The sequence below is a fragment of the Cibotium barometz genome, chromosome 39, assembly GCF_041138505.1.
Source record: "Cibotium barometz isolate CiBa-2024 chromosome 39, ASM4113850v1, whole genome shotgun sequence".
Lineage (NCBI taxonomy): Eukaryota > Viridiplantae > Streptophyta > Polypodiopsida > Cyatheales > Cibotiaceae > Cibotium > Cibotium barometz.
In genome coordinates, this window is record NC_141084.1 from 42,937,242 (window position 1) to 42,957,240 (window position 19,999).

Consider the following 19,999-nt stretch of genomic DNA (forward strand, 5'->3'; position numbering starts at 1 on the left):
GGATGACTTGATTATCACAGGTGATCATGGTGCAGATGTGATGCATGTCAAGAAAGCTTTGAGTGGGCAATTTGACATGAAAGATCTTGGTGAGTTGAGATACTTCCTTGGAATTGAAGTGGTGAAAGATCATGCAGGTACTTGGTTAGTACAGCGCCAATATGCATTGGATATGTTGGCAAATTATGGCATGACAGGGTGTAAGCCTATGAGTACACCATTGGAGCAAAATGTGAAGTTGCGGGCTGATTATGGTGAGGAATTGGATGATCCTTCTATGTACAGGAAGATGGTTGGTAGTCTCATATATATGAGACTACCAACCATATATATATATGACTATCACTCGCCCAGATTTGAGTTATGCTGTGGGGCTAGTCAGCCAGTTTATGCAGAGCCCCAGGAAACCACATTTGGATGCAGTGAGACGCATCATGAGATATGTGAAGACCACAGCACATTATGGTTTATTTTATGAGAGTGGTAAAAGCTTGGGCATACATGGCTACACAGATGCTGATTGGGCAGGTAGAGCATATGACAGGAGGTCTACTAGTGGATATGCTTTTACACTTGGAAGTGCCGTGGTGAGTTGGAGTAGCAAAAAGCAACCTACAGTTGCTTTATCCAGTACAGAGAGTGAGTACAGGGGTGCAGCCATTGCTACTTGTGAGGCTATATGGTTAAAGAGTCTCTTGACAGATTTATGTGAGCCTCTTGATGGCAAAATTGTCATTCATTGTGACAACATTAGCGGTATACAGTTGGCAAAGAATCCAGTGTTTCATGCGAGGACCAAACACATCATTAGGAACTCAATGGAGTCTTTTTGGGCCCTTTAATTTGCCATTGCCTAATGGAGGTGATTAAGAAATAGACAAATAGGGAGATTACATGTGGACTGAAACCAATGGTTTGTAAGAGCCTAGAAGGTAGTGGTCAAACTTAGAATAATAGGCTAAATAGGCTCTTTTTAAATTTTCAAAATCAACTAAAACTCAAAAATTTAAAACGTATATGCATTTTTTCCCTATTTTATATAGAAAAGGATAGCTGCAGCCTGCCAGCAGCCTGCAGCCATCATTAACTAAGGCCTCCAAAGTGATAGAGGCCCAAAAATGAGTTCCCATGCATTCAATGCACATTCCCCTTCACTTTCCACTATCCCTCTCTCCCACGTTCCCTCCAAAGCGCTCTCTCTTCCCCCTTTCTCATAGCAAGGCGTTTTTCACTCTCTAGACTACTTCTTTTAGCTATCTACCTCTTGATCTACCTCTCTCTTCACTCAGAAACCTAGATCTATAGCTATGGAAGCTTGATCTGCAACCTCCTCTTAGAAGCTATGGAAGCTTGATCCTCACTTACATTTCCTTCCTTCATCCTTCTTCCTTGTCCAACCTCCTTTTACAGAGTGTAACAGCAGAGCTTAGCTATGGAAGCTTGATCTGCAACCTCCTCTCAGAGGCTATAGAAGTTTGATCCTCACTTACATTTCCTTACTTCATCCATCTTCCTTGTCCAACCTCCTTTTACAGAGTGTAACAGCAGAGCTTAGCTATGGAAGCTTGATCTGCAACCTCCTCTCAGAAGCTAGGGAAGTTTGATCCTCACTTACATCCTTCTACCTTGTCCAACCTCCTTTTACAGAGTGTAACAGTGGAGCCAAGCTATGGAAGCTTGAGTTGCAAATGCTTTGGCTCTCATAATCTTACTCATTGTCTCCTCTCATCCCCTCCAATATCCTCTTTCAAAGTGCAGTAATAGCACAACCAAGCCCTTGGAACTTGCTCTACAACTCCTTCTCTTTTTTACATCTCCCTAGTCTAAGTTTTTTTCTCACCATTCTATTTTTATTTGCCATCAAGGTTTATAATCTCTCTAATACATACATCTGATGTCTTCTTCTAGAGCTCGAAGGCCTCCGATCAGTATTCAATCTCTCTCTTGTAGCAGTGGTCAAGATGAGGATGGGCACTAGAACATCAAACAGTACGAGAAGTGGAATTGGATTACGATGCAGCCTAGTACAAGAGGAAGCCACAAGGTGTCAAAGCGATACGTTGATATACAAAGTCACCATTGGAAAGGGCGGATATTGGAGCTCAAACAAGATCGTGATGGAAAAAAGCTAGCCAAGGTCCAACATGTTTACAAGGCAACAGAGTTGAAACTAGCAGACCATGACCAACGTCAACGATTTCCTGCAAATTGTAAGTTATTTCACCACTTTATATTCTTGTTTTTAAATCAATTGTGTGCTAATAATGGTATATTGAGCACTGCTTCGATTGTTCTTGGGTTCCTGTGCGTAGATATTTTTCCCTCAAACTATAGTGAATGGGAGCCTATGGAGTCAATTTCAGGAACCTTTGAAGCATACCATGTGGAGCTTGGTAGTTTAATCTTTGGAGGGTGTCTAGTTGCACAACTTCTTGCACGAAACATCTTCTTCTATGAGGATACATATGTGGTTCCCACGACAGCAAATGGTACTGGAAAATTAGTTCCAAAACCTATGCCAACTCTCACATCTATTGAATGGCCAATTCCAGACAATGCTTCAGTGGCCATGGCTTGTTTGCAGATCGAAAGCAAGGTGCAAAATGCTATGAAGTGCACATATGGATCTCACAAAGCAACCATAACCTGCTTCATACCTCTACACCTCTTTGTGTACCTGTTCCGTACAAGTGACACACATCGTACCCCAACTTTATGGATTGCAAAGGGGGAGAGAGCTCTGACTTGTTTCTTATCACCTGCATGGGATAAAAAAGTTGTTCAACACAATGGAGACACCATCAGATGCGGAGTAATTGTTGAGAAGGTTGTGATGCGCTATCATATTGCCAAGCAACAGTTGTCCATTGCGTTTCCTTACAGGCGATGGAAGCTTACAAATGGAGAATGGGAGGCGTTAGACTCCGACACAACGTCTACAGAACAGGGTGTGCTACATATATCCATGCAAGGTGGGGATGTAGAAGATGTTACTGTGAATGATGACTGGTCCCTTGCCAACTTACGTGACTACTTAGTTCTTCGATTCTCACTCAGTGGTGATTTTGCTTTGATAATCAATGGTAGAGTAGTGCGCAAAAGGTAGGAACGATCTTTTCTTTGTAGAGAAATTACTTTCCCTGGCTGTGTAGCTATCAGATAACCACTGGATATGTAATCTTGAATTGAAGTAAATACAATTTCAATTTTTTTGCCTCACTGTCTTATTAAGGTCTTTCAATTGTCTTGTGCAGTTTTATTTTTTTGTGATAGTGTAAGGTTGGTCACAGAAGCATCTGTGGCGTGAGCCACTAGTAAATTGGAAATGACCTTGCGATGGAAGGATACGTTCTTGCTTTCGCATACCATTTTTTTAAAAAAATTTGGTACTTACAAATTTTAAAAGTTTTTAAAAATTTTATAACAAGGTCGCCCATTTATAAACGATACTTTACTCATTTACATCAATTGACAATTATCGTTCTCTCCTAACACTTGCTCTCAATTTCGCACACCTTTCTGTATCACACACTCTCTATTTCCTCCAATCACTCATAGCATGGCACCTCTACTTGACGCACTTATTGCACAGCTAGGAAAGCTTGAGTTACTTCATAGGGTTGATGAGATCGTCCCTATGTTTGAGGGAGCAATTGATGTACGTGCAACAATGCATCTACACGCGGATGCTTTTACAGATGTCATTCAGTATATGGATGAACACATTAGCACGTACTCCATCATGTTTGAGGGTGATGAGGGCTTATGGGTTCCAGTTGACCTCATCAAGTACATATTCAGGGAAGAGAAGAATTTTAGATTTCGCCTATCCAGGTTTTTAAAATCCCTCGCAGAAAAGGACTACAGAAATGAGGAGGAAGACTTACTCCTGGATCTACAAATGGGCAACATCGGCACTTCTTTCCTAAGCTGGGACATGGTTTTGGTCCTTCTGTTACAAGAGGGTGTGGCGAAAGAAAGTGGCAAGGAAAAAGAAAAGGGCAAAGTAAAGCTAATGGAGCAGGTCCAAGAGGCCCATGCTGAGGAAGAGAATGTTACAGAACAATGGGAGGCCTCAATGGCATTGGTGGCTCTACAAGATAATGTCCCCGAGGAGGTTCCGAACCTAGTTCTAGAGGGCGATGAAGTACTCGAGGAGGTCCCAGACCTTGTTATCATGTCTTTTCATCCAATCATTATTGATGGGAAAGAGTTTTTGTTTTTGGATGACATTGCCAAGACACTCGGGTTTCGTGAGGATGAGGCACTTTCTATTATTGCCGTGAATGTTGGGGGTCAAGACAAAGGAAAAGTGAAAATTTCTTTTGAAGATGACAACCTCACAAAAGCGCTTGCATTATGATATTGGTAGCAGTACCTTGGAAGTTGTAGTGGCCAAAGCGCTCGTTGAAATAAAGCAAGAAGTGCAATTCTATGAGAGCGTAGCTGCCTTTGAACCACACATGCCCTTGGTTGCTGGTGATGCTCAAGACCAAGGAAGCATAAACCTGACGAATGAGCAACTAGTTACAAGTGACGATGCAACTGAGGTATGTCCTTACTTCTTAGTTGTAAAGCAAATTATTTTTTGTATCATTTCACGCTTCCTAACTTCTATACTGACATGTTGACAGACTGCTTTTGAAGTGGACAAGTTTACTATGCGCATAGGAGGAACGCGGCCAAAGTCAGAGGGTCGAGATGCATCCCTTTGGCACTACATACCTGCCCTCAGGGCCGACATAGTGCGGGTTTTTCATTTAGAATATGCAGAGATCGCCTATGCCGAGCTCCTAAAATGTAAAGCACTTAGTGCAGTCTTGTCGGAGAACCCCTTAGCCTCGAACATAAATAAATGTATTTTGGTAGCTAGGGAAGCTGCCTTGTATTGCTTCACGGGCAACCATCCCGGCTCAGTTTTAGGCCATTGTGCCCTTTCTCAGGCTCAAGGAATCAATGAGCCGAGTGATGTATTCCAAAGCTTAGGCTAGAAACCAGCCTCTAGAACTCTCTCTCCTGAGCTCTTCCAAGAGCTTATTAAAAAGATGTAATGCAAACTTCTCTTCCAAGTTTAATAAAATTTTTTTGTTGTGCATTGTAAGTTGTGATTTTTCCTGGCGTACTTGTGATATACCATTTCAAGCCTCGCAATTTTAAGATTTTGTTCATGTGTTCATAGAAAAAATTGTTTAGGATTTATTTTAATTGAGATCGTGATTAAAAAAAGTAATGGAGATTGGGTTAGAGAGGTATGAAAAAATATTGTATTTATAGATGTAAACACACTCACATATATGTATATATATATGTACATATATGTATATATATACATATATATATGTGTGTGTGTGTGTACCTATATATATATAAGATTCTGGGACTATTGAATGATATATATATACATATATATACATATATATATATAAAAGATGTATAGGATATATATATATATAAGACATAAGATATTATAAGATTTTAAGGCTATTATCAGATATATATACATATATATAATATTTTATATAAATATATAAGATTTTAGGGCTGTTAGGGCACCTAAAGGGTCTTATGAGCCTCACCAGACCAAAGATATCAAAAAAAATAAAAAAATACCATGTGCGCTACGGCGCGTAAATCGACATTTTGACCTGGTCAAAGTGCCGATTAACGCGCTGTAGCGCACATGGCAATTTTTTTTATTTTTTTTTTATTTTTTTGGCCTTGAGGCTCATAAGGCACTCTATAAGGGTCTCTAGGTGCATTTATAGGATCTACCTTTTTTGTATATATAAATAAACATATATATATATGTGTATATGTATATATATTTGCATATGTATATATATGTGTGTATATATGTTTGTGTGTGTATATATATATGTATGTGTGTGTGTGTGCACCTATATATATATATATATAAGATTCTGGCACTATTGAAAGATATATATATATATAATATATATATATATAAAAGATATATAGGATATATATACATAAGACATAAGATATTATAAGATTTTAAGGCTATTATAAGATATATATATATAAATATAAATAATATCTTATATAAATATGTAAGATTTGGGGCTGTTAGGGCACCTAAATGGTCTTATGAGCCTCACCAGACCAAAGATATCAAAAAAAAATAAAAAAAATACCATGTGCGCTACGGCACGTAAATCTCCATTTTGACCTGGTCAAACTAGAGATTAATGCGCCGTAGCGCACATGGCATTTTTTTTAATTTTTTTTTAATTTTTTTTGCCTTGAGGCTCATAAGGCACTCTATAAGTTTCTCTAGTTGACTTTATAGGATCTACATTTTTTGCATATATAAATATTCATATATATGTGTGTGTGTGTGTGTGTACATATATATATATATATATATATGTGCATATGTATATATATTTGTATATGTATATATATGTGTGTGTATATATATATATGTGTGTGTGTGTGTGTGTGTGTGTGTTTGTGTGTGTTTTTTCCTGTGTGTATAGTGCTTTTATAATTTTTAAATGAAATGTTCATTGGCACTGAGCATACAAAAAAAATGGACTCAACAAAGAATGTAACACAACTCAAAGTTTTCATTAATGTGTGAAAAAGCTACAAAGGAATTTGGGAACATTACAAAATTTTGTAGGGAGAATTACAAAATGGGTTAGCCTATTGAGGTAGAAGGCTACGCTCAAACGTAGACGTAGGGCTAGGGACATATCTACAGGCTTCAAAGTAACTCTCTTGGCATGTACCATAGCCAGCACTGAGTCTTCAAAAACAGAAACTACAATATCTTCAGCAGCTTCTTGAAGAGCTTCAAGAGCTGTGCTCTGTATGCGGTCAACCCTATCAGAATATTTTTCCATTGTTTCTCTCACCAGTCGAGAGAATGGTGCCTTGGGGATGAGAAGATCTGTGCTTTTCTGATATTTCCTAATCTCTCGTAGCGCGACTGTCCCTGGCCTCCATTTTCTCTTCTTCTTTGTAACTGGTGGAGGCGGTGGTGGTCTTTGATTCTCCCACGGTGGTCGTTCAGACCTGAACTTCTTTTTCTTTTGTGCACGCTCTTCCTCTTCTTGTTGGTCCCGAAACTTGCCCTCCATTCTTTTACCACACTTCTTGACTGGCCGCCTGAATGTTGTGGATGCCTGTGGTTGTGCTTGGCTTGCCCTCCTTGCGTCCTCTTTGGGCTGCTGTCTCTTTTGCATTTCTGTCTCCCAAGCTGCCCTCACAAGAGCAAACTCTTTGTCAATGGTATCTTTCGTGATGCCGTAGGACAAGAGCTCGACCTCCCTGTTCTGTAAGATAACCTCTAGCTGTTCTAGGGTGTCGGCCTCAATAACAATCTCCGGTGGCTGCCCTTGACCTTCCTCGGCTTCTTTTCGACGCCGCTCTTCTTCTGCTTCTCTACTAGGCCCTGCTTCTTCAGCTTCCTTCCTGCGTTGTGCTTCTGCGGCCTCCTTCCTGCGCTCTTTTTCTCTCATCTCCTTTGCCTCTTGCTCTGTTACGATAGGTAGACTTGTCCTTTTTGCTGTAGCAGGTAGTGGGCCGAGTTGATCGAAAAACCGCAAGTCTTGCTCCTGTTCTTCTGGCATGGCCTAGGTATGTACGAGTGCAAGAGATAGTGGGAGGGCAAGAGAGAGTAGAGCACAAAGAAGAAATTGAAATGTGGTGGCTATAAATGAAAAATGACTTAAATATGTCTATAAATATAATTTTTTAAAACTTTTAGAAAATTTAAAAACACAAAAAGATTATAATCAGAGAGTTTAAGCCCATGAGGAACCACACCGACGCTTGCTTGCTACCCACTGCCGTAGTCTCTCCCTAGCATTTGATCTGTTGTATCCTTCAGTTCTTCTTGCATTAACAGTTTTCATTATTTGACGCCTAAGAGACAAATTACCGCGACTTTTCTGCCTTTTTTTGCCAACCAGAACGCGATAGAACGAGTTGAACATTTCATGGAGTGCATTACTCTTGACTTTGCCACCACCATGGCGAGTGCCCTTAAAATACACGGCCTTTGCTTGGTAATGTGATTTCTCCATGCCTTGATTGCTCCAAAGTGCTAAAGAGCCATATCTATCGAGAAAGTATGGCCCATGTGCATACAATATATGCTGCATAGAAAATTACAAAAAGTCGACAAACAGTATGAAGAACATACTACAAGGACAATATAAATACAACATTACCATATAGTGAGTAATGTGTGTTTCTCCCCATGCCTCGACCATTTCTTCTGTGAATCTACAAGTGGCTTGTTTAAGTGCCTCAATACCATGGTCATCCAGGTGAGGTCGCTCTAGAAGATCGACCATTTTATTACACACCTCCCATACATGTGCACGTTTTAGGCCAAGCCTGGCATCATTTCCTCGATATGTTGTGACATCACATATCTTCTTCCAAATTTCAAAGTCAGTGTGGCTATGAGAACCCAAGTGGTTTGATAGCAAGTGTCTTGCCTTTGATCCACCCATGCAAATTTTATTAGGGTTGTCTTGTGTAGGGTTTGATTTTCTGTCCTTTGTCAAGACCACTGCTCCAGCATGTAATCCCATAGAGGAAAGTACACCCTCTAGTGCACGTATTGACTCTTCTCGTCGATCTTCAGGCTCCATGTTCCAGACATAGTTTATGTGGAGCATCAATAGCTTATCCAAAATCCTCAGTCTTGCATGTAATGTGCACACATGCACTTGACATAGTGGAATTTCCAAGATTGGGTTCCAAGCATTGTCCTCCTGGTCACGACTAGGTGGCTTGCTCTGGTCACAACTTAATATGCCATTACGCCATACCTTTGATCCTTTCCTCTGTTCAGCATCAAAAACGATTGCTTTTTTTGCACCCACCTGTTTTTGACTTTTGCCTTTGCTAGGTTGTTTCCCTTTTACTCTTGAGTCTACTGCTGTCTTGGAATGACAATAGTAAACACATGAGAATATAGTATTCGCACCTGTTTTACAACGCAACATACACTTTAAGGTTTTTAGATCGCCACCCAAGTGCCATTCAACGTTAAAGCAGCCTATTCCGGGAATATCAAGCTTCTGACCATTGACCTGACAAGAGACGACATGTTGAATGCCAGACCGTTCAAAATACCACCTCAAGGTATCATGGTTCTCTTTTGGGAGGACCCATGCTGCTTGCCACCAGATGTTCTTCTCTGATTGAATGCCGTAGTAGTCTTGCTTATGCCCTTGACCCCTATTGTTGCTGTCTTCAGTTGCATCCAACTCTTGGGTCTCTAAAGGCCTTCCTCTAAGTGCTCGGCTCATCAAGGTTAAACTAACACGCTCCAGTCTTTGACCTTTAATCACTTGACATTCATCCAGCTTCAAGACAAACACGGCATTTCCACCTGTCACTTCAAGTGTGAGGCCATAGTACTGAATCATTGCTTTTTGTAGCACTTCCATGTCAATGTAGACATTGTTATATGCATTGTATTCAAAGGGTTTGATTGTTGGCATTGGCATAATATCCTCCACCCACTTGTACCCACCCTCGAACATGGATGCAATATCACCATTAGCACACTTCTTTGCCATCTGTAAGCTATAAAGTGTTGGAAGCAAGGATTGCATAACTCCCTTTGCTCGCAACCCTAAAGTGATTGACCTGTACATTGCTCTGTAACCTTTCTGGCTAATACCTGCTGAGTCACATATATCAAGCATCTCTTTGGGGGTGACAATTTCTTTGATTTCCTTCAAGAAATGTTGACGAAGGGTCTCCCGTAGCTTATCATTACCAAAACCTGTTATCATTTCCATAATATCCTTCTCCTGAAGGACATGCTGAAGAAGGGAGGCATTAACATTGTCCTCAGCGTTGTTACATCCTAGTATAGCTGTTGCACAAGCCCTACAATCACAATGGTCAACCATGAGAGATGCTTTATTCATTAATTGCTTCTCAAAGCTGCTATAATTCCTACAAAAATTCTTACTTGGTTGTTTGTTTACGCCTCTTGCATGCGCCTGCTGTCTTTGAAAGCAACCCAACAGCTTTACGTTTTCTTTGCCTTGCGTGATATCCCATGGGAAGATGAGTGAAATGGTGAACACGACGCCGAAGATTACGAGTGGAGTGTTGAAGACGAACATAATTATCGGTAAATTGATTTATTGTGCGCACACGATCCGCTAGATTATTCTTCTGCACCTCAAGCTCCTCTGAGAGCTCTTTAATCCTCTGCATCAAACCATTGATCTGCTTAGTCGATGCCGCTTGAAACTGGTCGAAGACAAATTGTGTTTGCCTCTTTTCAGCTGCCTCATCTAGCCACAACATGTGTAATCTCCTACAATAGCCAAGAAGCCCATTGAAACCATCACCAACAAACATAAGAAAACTTGTAATGCTTTTGAATGGTGGAGGGGCACCAGATATTGGATCTGGTGGATAAAGATTTCCATCAATCCAAAGATCAATGGCCTTTGCTCCTTGCATTCGAAGCTGATCGTATGAAATATTGGGTGCAACATGCCTACTGCGTAGGGTTGCGTATTCTGTCTCCAAATCAACCTGAAGGCGGATCTTAGAAGGCTTATTGGTGATGTCTTGTAGTGCCATCTACAAGAAAGTAGGCTTGTAAGCTTGGGTTGAATAGGAGTGGAAGGAGCAGGATATGGTATCAAAAAATAATGGGAAGAATGGAGATGAGGGTTGCTTCTCTAGAACTGCATTGTGGATAGAGAAAGAAGCCAGAAAGGGAGCCAAAGAAACATAGAGAGGGTTGGCAATGGTGAGACGAAAATGCAAAGGAGACAATGCATAATGGGAAGCTTCTTTAGTGCAAGCTATGGCTGCTAAGCAATATAGAGAGAGAATACTTCATGAAAAGGTTCTTCTGTGCTACTACTGTGGGTTTGGAGAGAGAACCAAGTATTGTAGAAAGAATGCTCCTGGTAAGCTTCTTCCTTGCAAGCCATGGCTACTACTGTGGGTTTGGAGAGAGAAGGCTCATTTAGGAGTACAGACCTGCTAGCTATGGAGAGAGGACCAAGTACTGTAGAGAGAATGCTCATGGTAAGCTTCTTCCCTGCAAGCCATGGCTACTACTGTGGGTTTGGAGAGAGAAGGCTCATTTAGGAGTACAGATCTGTTAGCTATGGCTTTTGGAGTAGAGAAAGACGCTTTTTTCCATGGAGAAGGAGTGCAGGGCGTTTTAGAGAGAAGATTTAGAGAGAGAAAGAGATCTGGTGTACACACAAAAAAGGGGGGAAGAAAGTGACGAATTTTTGGAATGTTTGGAGTTCGAAAAGGTTGCTGCAGGCTATGATTACTGACTGAGAGCCCATTACAAAGCTTTAAAGTCACCTAGGTGGCCAGATCTAGGAATATCTCCTTTTTTTTTGTGAAAAATCAAATATATGCTTTTAGGACTAGGCCTCTAGGCTTGGTCAAAGATGGATTAGCATTTTAAGCATTTCACTAAACGTCCAAATTAAAGGGCCCAAGAAGACTCCATTGAGTTTCTAATGAGAGGTCCATTATCACTTTGTCAGAGAGAAGGTGCTGGATGGTACAGTTGATCTTCAGTATGTGAAGACTGATGAGCAGGTGGCTGATATCTTTACGAAGCCACTTAGCAGGGAGAAGTTTGAGTACTTCCGGACTATGTTGGGAGTACATGGGATGAGCTTGAGGGGGAGTGTTGAGAGTCTTGATATCCCAAGCTCATCTACATCTTCATCGGCAGTACATCATGAGCTTGAGAGGGGCTGTTGAGATTCAAGCTCGATGTCAGTGTGAGCCAGCTATGCTATGTGCTGGCAGATTAGGTAGGAACATGTGTGAGACATAAATGACCGCGTGTCCAGCTGGTCATAGTGTGTGGACATTAGCTAGGGTTAGTAGAGTGTGGACACAACTCATTGTGTGGTGTGTGGATTTTGGATTAGTGCATTATGCTTTGTGTGAGAGTGGACATGGCTTCCCTCTATGGTTAGGGTTTGCAATATACATTAGGGTTTGCTCCTGTGTGTGTGTCTCCTTCCCCCTCTACCGTTCTTTCAACACAAGCAGTACAAGAGCGCAGGCCATCTAGAAGAGCAAAGGCGCGTTGTGTTGTATGCAGCGAAAGTTATAGTAGATAGACTCAGGGGCGCGCGTTAATGAAACAAGATCAAATTTAATATTAAAAACATAATGCATGCGAGAGTGAGTACCTTGCATTTATGACGTCTCTCAGGGTGCAAATACCTAAACTCGATAACGATCGAAAAGGTTTTAGCTCTCGGGACTCGAAAGATCCATCTGTGCTTCGTTTGCTCTCCCTCGCCATCGCCGCTGCATAACGTCCCTCGCCATTCGCCATCGCCACTTTCTTGGAAAACCCCTTTCTCGCCATCGCCATTGCCCCTTATTTATTAAGAGACTAAGGTTATATAGAAGGGTGAGAGAAGGGTGTGAGTGTGAATGGACTTGAGGTCCACTTGCTCACCTATTTAAAGGTGAGGCCATGAGGCATTTTGTATGGGAGCAAGGCCTAGTTGTATGTATAAGCAACTTAATAATAAGCAAGATATTATTCTTGTACTTTTTGAGTCTCTCCTCTCCACACACTTGTGAGATCTATCATGAGCACCACGTTTTCTCAATATGGTATCTAGAGCTTAGGTGATTTGAACCACTTGTGGTGTAGAATAGGTCAAAAATATCCATTTTTTTGCTTATCTTTCTTGTGTGGAGCTCAACCCTCTCATGGTAGAGGACTTCCACAAGCTTGTAGAGGCAAAATCTCTCTGAGATTTCAACATGGGAGATGTAGAGGAGCTGCGGGTGAACCAATTGGTACAGTCAATTTGGTGATTCATCTCGTATTCATCGCGGCATTGCCATCTGAGTGACCCGCCAGCTGCAGCGCTGGTCATACCGAAATTTGACGCCTGTAGACCACCATTAGGGATGGGTATTGAGGCCTATGGTAGCCCAATGAGTGGAGATGTCATAGCTCTAATTTGAGCTTCAACCGTCCATGGATGCGCCGGTTGGAAGCAAAAGACCAGGCGCCCCTTCTTCTTCACCTTCAAGCTTCCATTAAAGCTTCATTTTTGGTGTTTTTTCTTGCTCATATCATCACCTCCTTTGCTCTAATCAATCAAGTGATGAAGTAAATGTTGTTGCTGAGTTTTTCTCTTGATTTTGAAGAGATTCCAACCACATGAGATATTCATAAATCTCATTCCCATCAAGCTTCAACATCAACATCAACTTTCAAGCCTTCAAAGCTTTCAAAGTGTGCTTTTTTAAGCACTAATTATGTTGTTTAATACTAATTAAGCTATTAATCCAACAAAGGGAGGTTATGATAAAGTGTTCTTAAACACTAATAGTGTTATTAAACACGAATGGTGAACTAATCACCAAAAATAAGTGTCATTTAACACTAAAAATGTGCTTTTTAGCACTAATTGTGTTTTATACACACTAATGGTGATATTAATCATCAACTAAAGTGTTGCTCAACACTAAGGTGGTCTTAACCATCAAAGGAGGAGGTCATTTACATGAAGAAGGCTCTTCTTCATCAACATGGAGGCCAGCCACACACCATAAGTGCCACATTCAAGTCTTCATCGACAAACCGCTTCTTCCAAAAAGAAATGGTGGAACCATGAACCAATTGTCTTCATCTCATAAGCTAAAGAGGTTGAAGAATTCTGGTTTTTTATCATAAAACTCACATTTTTGAGTGTTCTTAAAGTTGGGCACATGTACATTAAGTGCTCATCTTCAATGTTTATGTGTATTACCCTTGAGGCCCTTGTTTGTAAGAGACATAGGCATGCCATAAGCCATATGTTCTCACCTTCCAAGCCCAAGGCATGTCATTCCGCTGCATATTCTGCATTTTCATCGTAAGATGAGTTGTAAGGTTAAGCATAGAATCCCTAAATGCTCTACCTTGTTGTTTGTCATGATTGTAAGCATCTATTGGCATTACTTTTGTAAGAGGCATTGGCAACACTATGAGCCATGTCCTCTCCTTCTTGAGCCAAAGATGATAAATCTTATTTGTTTGAGTATTTACCTCAACCAATTACTCATTAAGCTTGTAACTTCAAACCCTAAATGGTATCATTTAACCAACATGCATAAAAGCTATTGTAATTGTGGAGTAGACACTACCCTTGACCAATCCATAAGGCAAGTGGTAAGACCCTCCCTTTCCCTTCCCTATTTAAATCTACCTCGTTACTCATGGAGGAGATATATTATTCAAGAAAGCATAAAGCATGTTGGAGGACCATCTAAAAGCAAACCATTAAAGCAAGGGTGGCCGCCTGCTTTTGATCATTGTGTGAGAATGGTCAAGGTGGAAAGCATATGGTGGAAGCAATGGCATGTATCTCCTAAGCATGTCATCTACAAGAAGCCAAGCAAACAGAAAGAGTGGGGTGCACCATTATCGAGGTGTACATCTTCATCGACAACACATACACTTAGATAGCATCAATGTAATAGTCTCTAAGGCTCTAGGAACACATTTGTAAATCCTAGATAACCACACCTATATTCCAAACCTTGTACGCCTAAATGTTATAAAGGCATCCTATGTCCAATACCACCTATTCCATTCTTTCATAGTTGGTATTGAGGGGGGGTATTAAGAGACTAAGGTTATGTAGAAGGGTGAGAGAAGGGTGTGAGTGTGAATGGACTTGAGGTCCACTTGCTCACCTATTTAAAGGTGAGGCCATGAGGCATTTTGTATGGGAGCAAGGCCTAGTTGTATGTATAAGCAACTTAATAAGCAAGAGTCTATTCTTGTACTTTTTGAGTCTCTCCTCTCCACACACTTGATCTATCATGAGCACCACGTTTTCTCAACATTATTGCCAAACAAGAGCTTTCCGTTAAAAAACACAGGCATGTCCTCTGTGTGTGTGTGTGCGCGCGCGCGCATGCACAAACCTAATATGGTTCATAGAACAATGTTCAGATATCAATCGATGTACTACTTACTGTTAGTGCCTTCAGCAACAAGAAGCAAGATATCGATCGAGGCACAGCTCTCTCTCTCTCTCTCTCTCTCTCTCTCTCTCTCAAACACACACAGATAAACCCTACTTGTGTTAAAACCATATCTTGGCGTGCCATCATTTTCAAAACCCTACCTGTGTTAAAACCATATCTTGGCGTGCCATCGTTTTTTTCGTGCCCAACGCTCTCAGTACATGGCACATGCCCTTATTTTGATTGTTTCTAAAATGGGATTTTCTAGCCCTGCTCTACCTTACTCTCTATTGGCCATGCACACACGAGGCTGTTTGAAATAACCAAGAGCTCACACGCATTTAGAACTCCCAGTCTACCTGGTTTCCCTTTCTCGGTGTCGCATCAATTTTCAGCATTATTGGGGTCAATACCAAGCGATAAGCGACTTCCTCTGGCTTTACAGGAGTCATATCGCTTGGTGTTGACCCCTCAGCCTTTTCTCCTTGGTTTTTTATTATGGGTTCAATACTGAATGAGAACGCCTTCTCAAACCTGGAGAAAGCCTCTCATCGCTTGGTATTGACCCCTTTCATGTTCTTTATTATTGGGTCAATACCACGCGATAAGGCATTCTTAAACCTTGAGAATGCCTCTTATCGCTTGGTGTTGACCCCTCAGCCTTTTCTCCTTGGTTTTTTATTATGGGGTCAATACCGAGTGAGAACGCCTTCTCAAACCTGGAGAAATCCTCTCATCGCTTGGTATTGACCCCTTTTCTCGTTCTTTTTTATTGGGTCAATACCACGCGATAAGGCATTCTCAAACCTTGAGAATGCCTCTTATCGCTTGGTGTTGACCCCTCAGCCTTTTCTCCTTGGTTTTTTATTATGGGTCAATACTGAGCGAGAACGCCTTCTCAAACCTGGAGAAAGCCTCTCATCGCTTGGTATTGACCCCTTTTCTCGTTCTTTATTATAGGGTCAATACCACGTGGCGATAAGGCATTCTCAAACCTTGAGAATGCCTCTTATCGCTTGGTGTTGACCCCTTCCCCTTTGCGGCTTCCTTTTCTCGTTCGTTTCTTTATTAGGGGGTCCATACCACGCGTTAAGGCATTCTCAACCTTGAGAAAGCCTCTTATTGCTCTACCTTATCCTTGCTTCTAAACTGTGTCGCAAGCATGTCAAAAAGAGTTGAGTTTGAGTCAGATGCCGAGGCAGAAGAGACCAGTAAAACAAAAAGCTGTACATGTTTTTACACAGAGCACGTGTCCATGACCGTACTCCCGAATTTACTTCCATGTTCAATAGAGAAATTTCTATTGAGAGGTTGATAAATTGCTCTAGGACTATTCTAGAGGAGCGAATGCGTGAGTATGAAGAGATTGTTTCTGGCAATATGGTGACAAAAGATACCAGTGAGCAGTATATTCATCTCTTAGATATTGCAAAGGAGAAAAGCATGCATAGGATGTTGTATCGTTGCTTCGAGAAGTTTCCAAATTCGGCCATTACAGTGGAGGAAAAGTGTCCAATACATTCAAAGAAGTGTCGCATACTACAATTCAGCTACTATGGCTTTTTATGTTTTCTGCATCTCCTTATTGAAGACTCCGAGACCCCCCAGACAAAGAAGATAGAGAGAAGTGCGCTGGCAATTGAGGATGATAGACAGGATGAGGAGGTGGCTATCGATGCCAAGGAGGAGATGGCAGAGGCTTCAAAAATAGGGGACTTGTCTCATCCATGCCTGCCCAGCTGGTCTTTTACAGGGCAACAAGATTTTATCTTGTTAAATGACATTATGCATCTTTTTAATATGCGTGAAGACTATTGCTTCGCTGCTCTAGCAGGGTTTAGTGAAGCTGACAAGGGTTGGGTAGAAGGTGGTGTTGACAAGCACCTCCTAGTTGATTCTAAGGTTCAGGACTCAGAATTTATTCTTGGAAAAAATCAGGTCCTGAAGGACATGTTTGATGAGGCCAAAAGAGGAGAAAGTCAGTTGCCTTCTGAAGAGGAGAGTGCTACCATTGTAGAAAGACTTGGGTTGGCAGATATGGGTAGGTTTGAAGCCCAGACAGAAAAACAAGATGAAAGTAACTCCACTATCCATGTGGACAAGATCCGTGCTTGACGATGATGAAAATCAACAGGTAAGAAAATATTTTGAGTTGTTTTGTGTTTTCTCACTGTAGTTATTTGTATTTAAAGATAAGGGAAGAAAATTGATTTTGCAATTAACCATGTTGCTACACTGCCAGGTGTTTGTCTATGATGATGAGTTCCTAAGGAGAGCAAGAGGCTCAAGACCGTCCATTGCTAGCACAACAAATAGAGCAGTAGGACATCGAAAGGATGCCGCTCTTGCTGAGTATATAGGATGTTTGAATCATGAAAAGGTACATACAATTGACAGCAATAGTCTGAATTGAATGATATGAGTTGGATCATGATAAATATAAGTTTGATCTAAAGGTCATAATATTTCATAAAGAGTTCACAAATGACAATGCAAAGCTTCCTTTATTTGCATTCAAAGTCCTTTCTCGGTTTTGTGGTGGCTATGAAGTGCCACTTAATGCCGAGAAAGTAATCATGGTGGAGAAGCAGTTTTCTTTGAGAGTGTTTGGCCAGGGCTATGGATGCCAAGCTCTTAGAAGCCCCTACTACCTGTCATATGGGGCTCAGGCTATCGCAGCAGGAATTCAAGATGTAGACTCCCTACATCCCTATGGTAAAAGATATCTAATGAGGAGTCAGAAAACCACGCCTGCTCCAGAAATGTTGCCTTCAAAAGAGGAAGTGCCAAGAATATGATGAAGAAGATGATGGTGAAGAAGGAAGGCCATCGAAGAAGATCAGACCCAGCATAATTGAGGGGTTTAAGGCCCAGTTCATAAGAGTGATAGTAACCCTCTCCATTTTCCTGTTCTTTAAAATCTCGCATTCATCCAATTTTAAAACAAATTTCAGAACTCCACCACATTCCTGTTGATTGATCTCAAAGAAGTGAACTGCGTACCGTTGCAAAGCTTCAAGGTCAAAGAAGATGTTATTGTGCTGGTTAAATACTATCTCTCTATCTTTAGCAACATAAGTTGCTTCAATATGAAATGGTAAACCAAGCTTCTCAAACACTTCTGAGTTTACGTGTTGGCGTGCAGACTTTACTTACATGGGTTTTGGCAGTAATGAGCCTTTATGCTTTCTATTTTGAAATTTTTCTGCTAGTGCTTTAAATAGCATACTATAACCTTTCTTAGAGATGCCAGTCTCATCAAGTATTGCTTGTACCTGAGTTGCATCTAGCTGGTTCTTGTTCATGAAGAGGGAGACATGCTTCTCATTTATTTTTTGAAACTTCTTTTGATGCAACATCTCTTCTAATATTTTTTTTGGCAACAAATGACTATAATGCGTTCCAGCTTCAGATTGTACCTTGGTATCAGGATGAAGTAAAGATCTAAAAACAAACATCAAATGTCCAGTTTCAACCAATCTTCCAAATTAATGAAGGAAAACATATAAGAAACAAGAGCTCACATTACCTCATCGCATTTACTCGCTTCTTCATGCCTCCACTTCCAACCTTCATTTTCTCTATATTGTAAAGTCGCCTTTTTCTTTTACGTAGCCCTAGTGATGTGTCCTTAGTCCTCAAAGCATCAATCTTCTTCTCCAAGTCTTCAATTGTTTCTTTGTTTGTCATAAGCTTCTATGCATACAACCCATTCAGGTTTTTGATTTCGATATTTTCCTTATAAAGAAAATCCCTCTGATGTTCTGCAAACATTGCTTTCATCTCCAAGTGTTTAGTATAACCCAAGAAACCGTGTCTACCATCACCTGTGAAATGAAGCAAGTTAGTAATGTTGGAAAATGGAGGAGGGGCATTAGTTATTGGATCCTTGGGATACATTAATCCATCGGTCCACAAGTCCAAATGACGCTTTGCATTGTTTCTTCTTAGTTCTTTTGCCTCATTAGTTAAAAAAAATGGCTTGTTTCACTTCTGTAATGGTTCGTACTCAGACTGTACATCCACATGAAGGTAGTAAGTATCATAAGTTCTACGTACAACATTCCTACTACTATTACTCCCCAAATTAGGATTAATGTTCTCATTTGGGTCACTTGGCTACATGTACCAAAACCTATGAGTGAATGGAAGGGTATATTTTTAATAGGGGTATTAACATGTTGTATGGTCATTGGTGAAATATGATAAAAGGGGGTTAAGAAAATCTCTACCCCCTTGCACGTAGGTGTTATATGGATTTTATATAGAATGGCCCCCCGGGGTAAAAGTCAACTCAAGAGATGCTCATGCATGTACATATAAAGCCATCAATTTCAAATAATTCAAATAAAGCCAAGACCCCAAACACACTTTTCATTAATTCCTTTTTATATTTGTAAACGATAATTCAATACATGCTCATTCATGTATATATGAATCCATTGTTGTAGCTCATTTCAACAAATTCAAATTCAAGTGAAATTTGGAACACATACCCTATCAACAAATCCTTTTTGTCCTGCCAAAGGCGAATGCCTTAGTGGTAGATTTTACAATTTCATGTGGACAGCTCTCCATAAAAGTAATGATGGATTATTTAAAGCCATTGGGTTCTTCCGGTATTGATAAATAATTTTCATTATTTTTGTGAAGGACAAAAAAGTGAAAAAACTATAATGGATTATTTAAAGCTGTTGACTTCATATAGGCATAATTAATAATTGTCGGTCTTTTCCCTAAGACCAAAAAAGTAATTACTTATAAGGGTGGTTATTAGTTAAACCAAAGGAAAAGTTTTGATAATGTGAAGTAGGTTAAACATGAGAAAATAGATCTTATAGTAATAAAGATGCTAGAAGAATGAGAAAGGGCATCTGAAATTTTTTATTCTTATATATATAAAAGACCCGGGGGGGGGTCACTCTTTGTACCATAACCTGGGAGTGAACGGAAGGGTATGCTCTACAGATCTCTTGTCTTGACCAACCTGTGATCAATACCTGAGTGCCCAACTGTT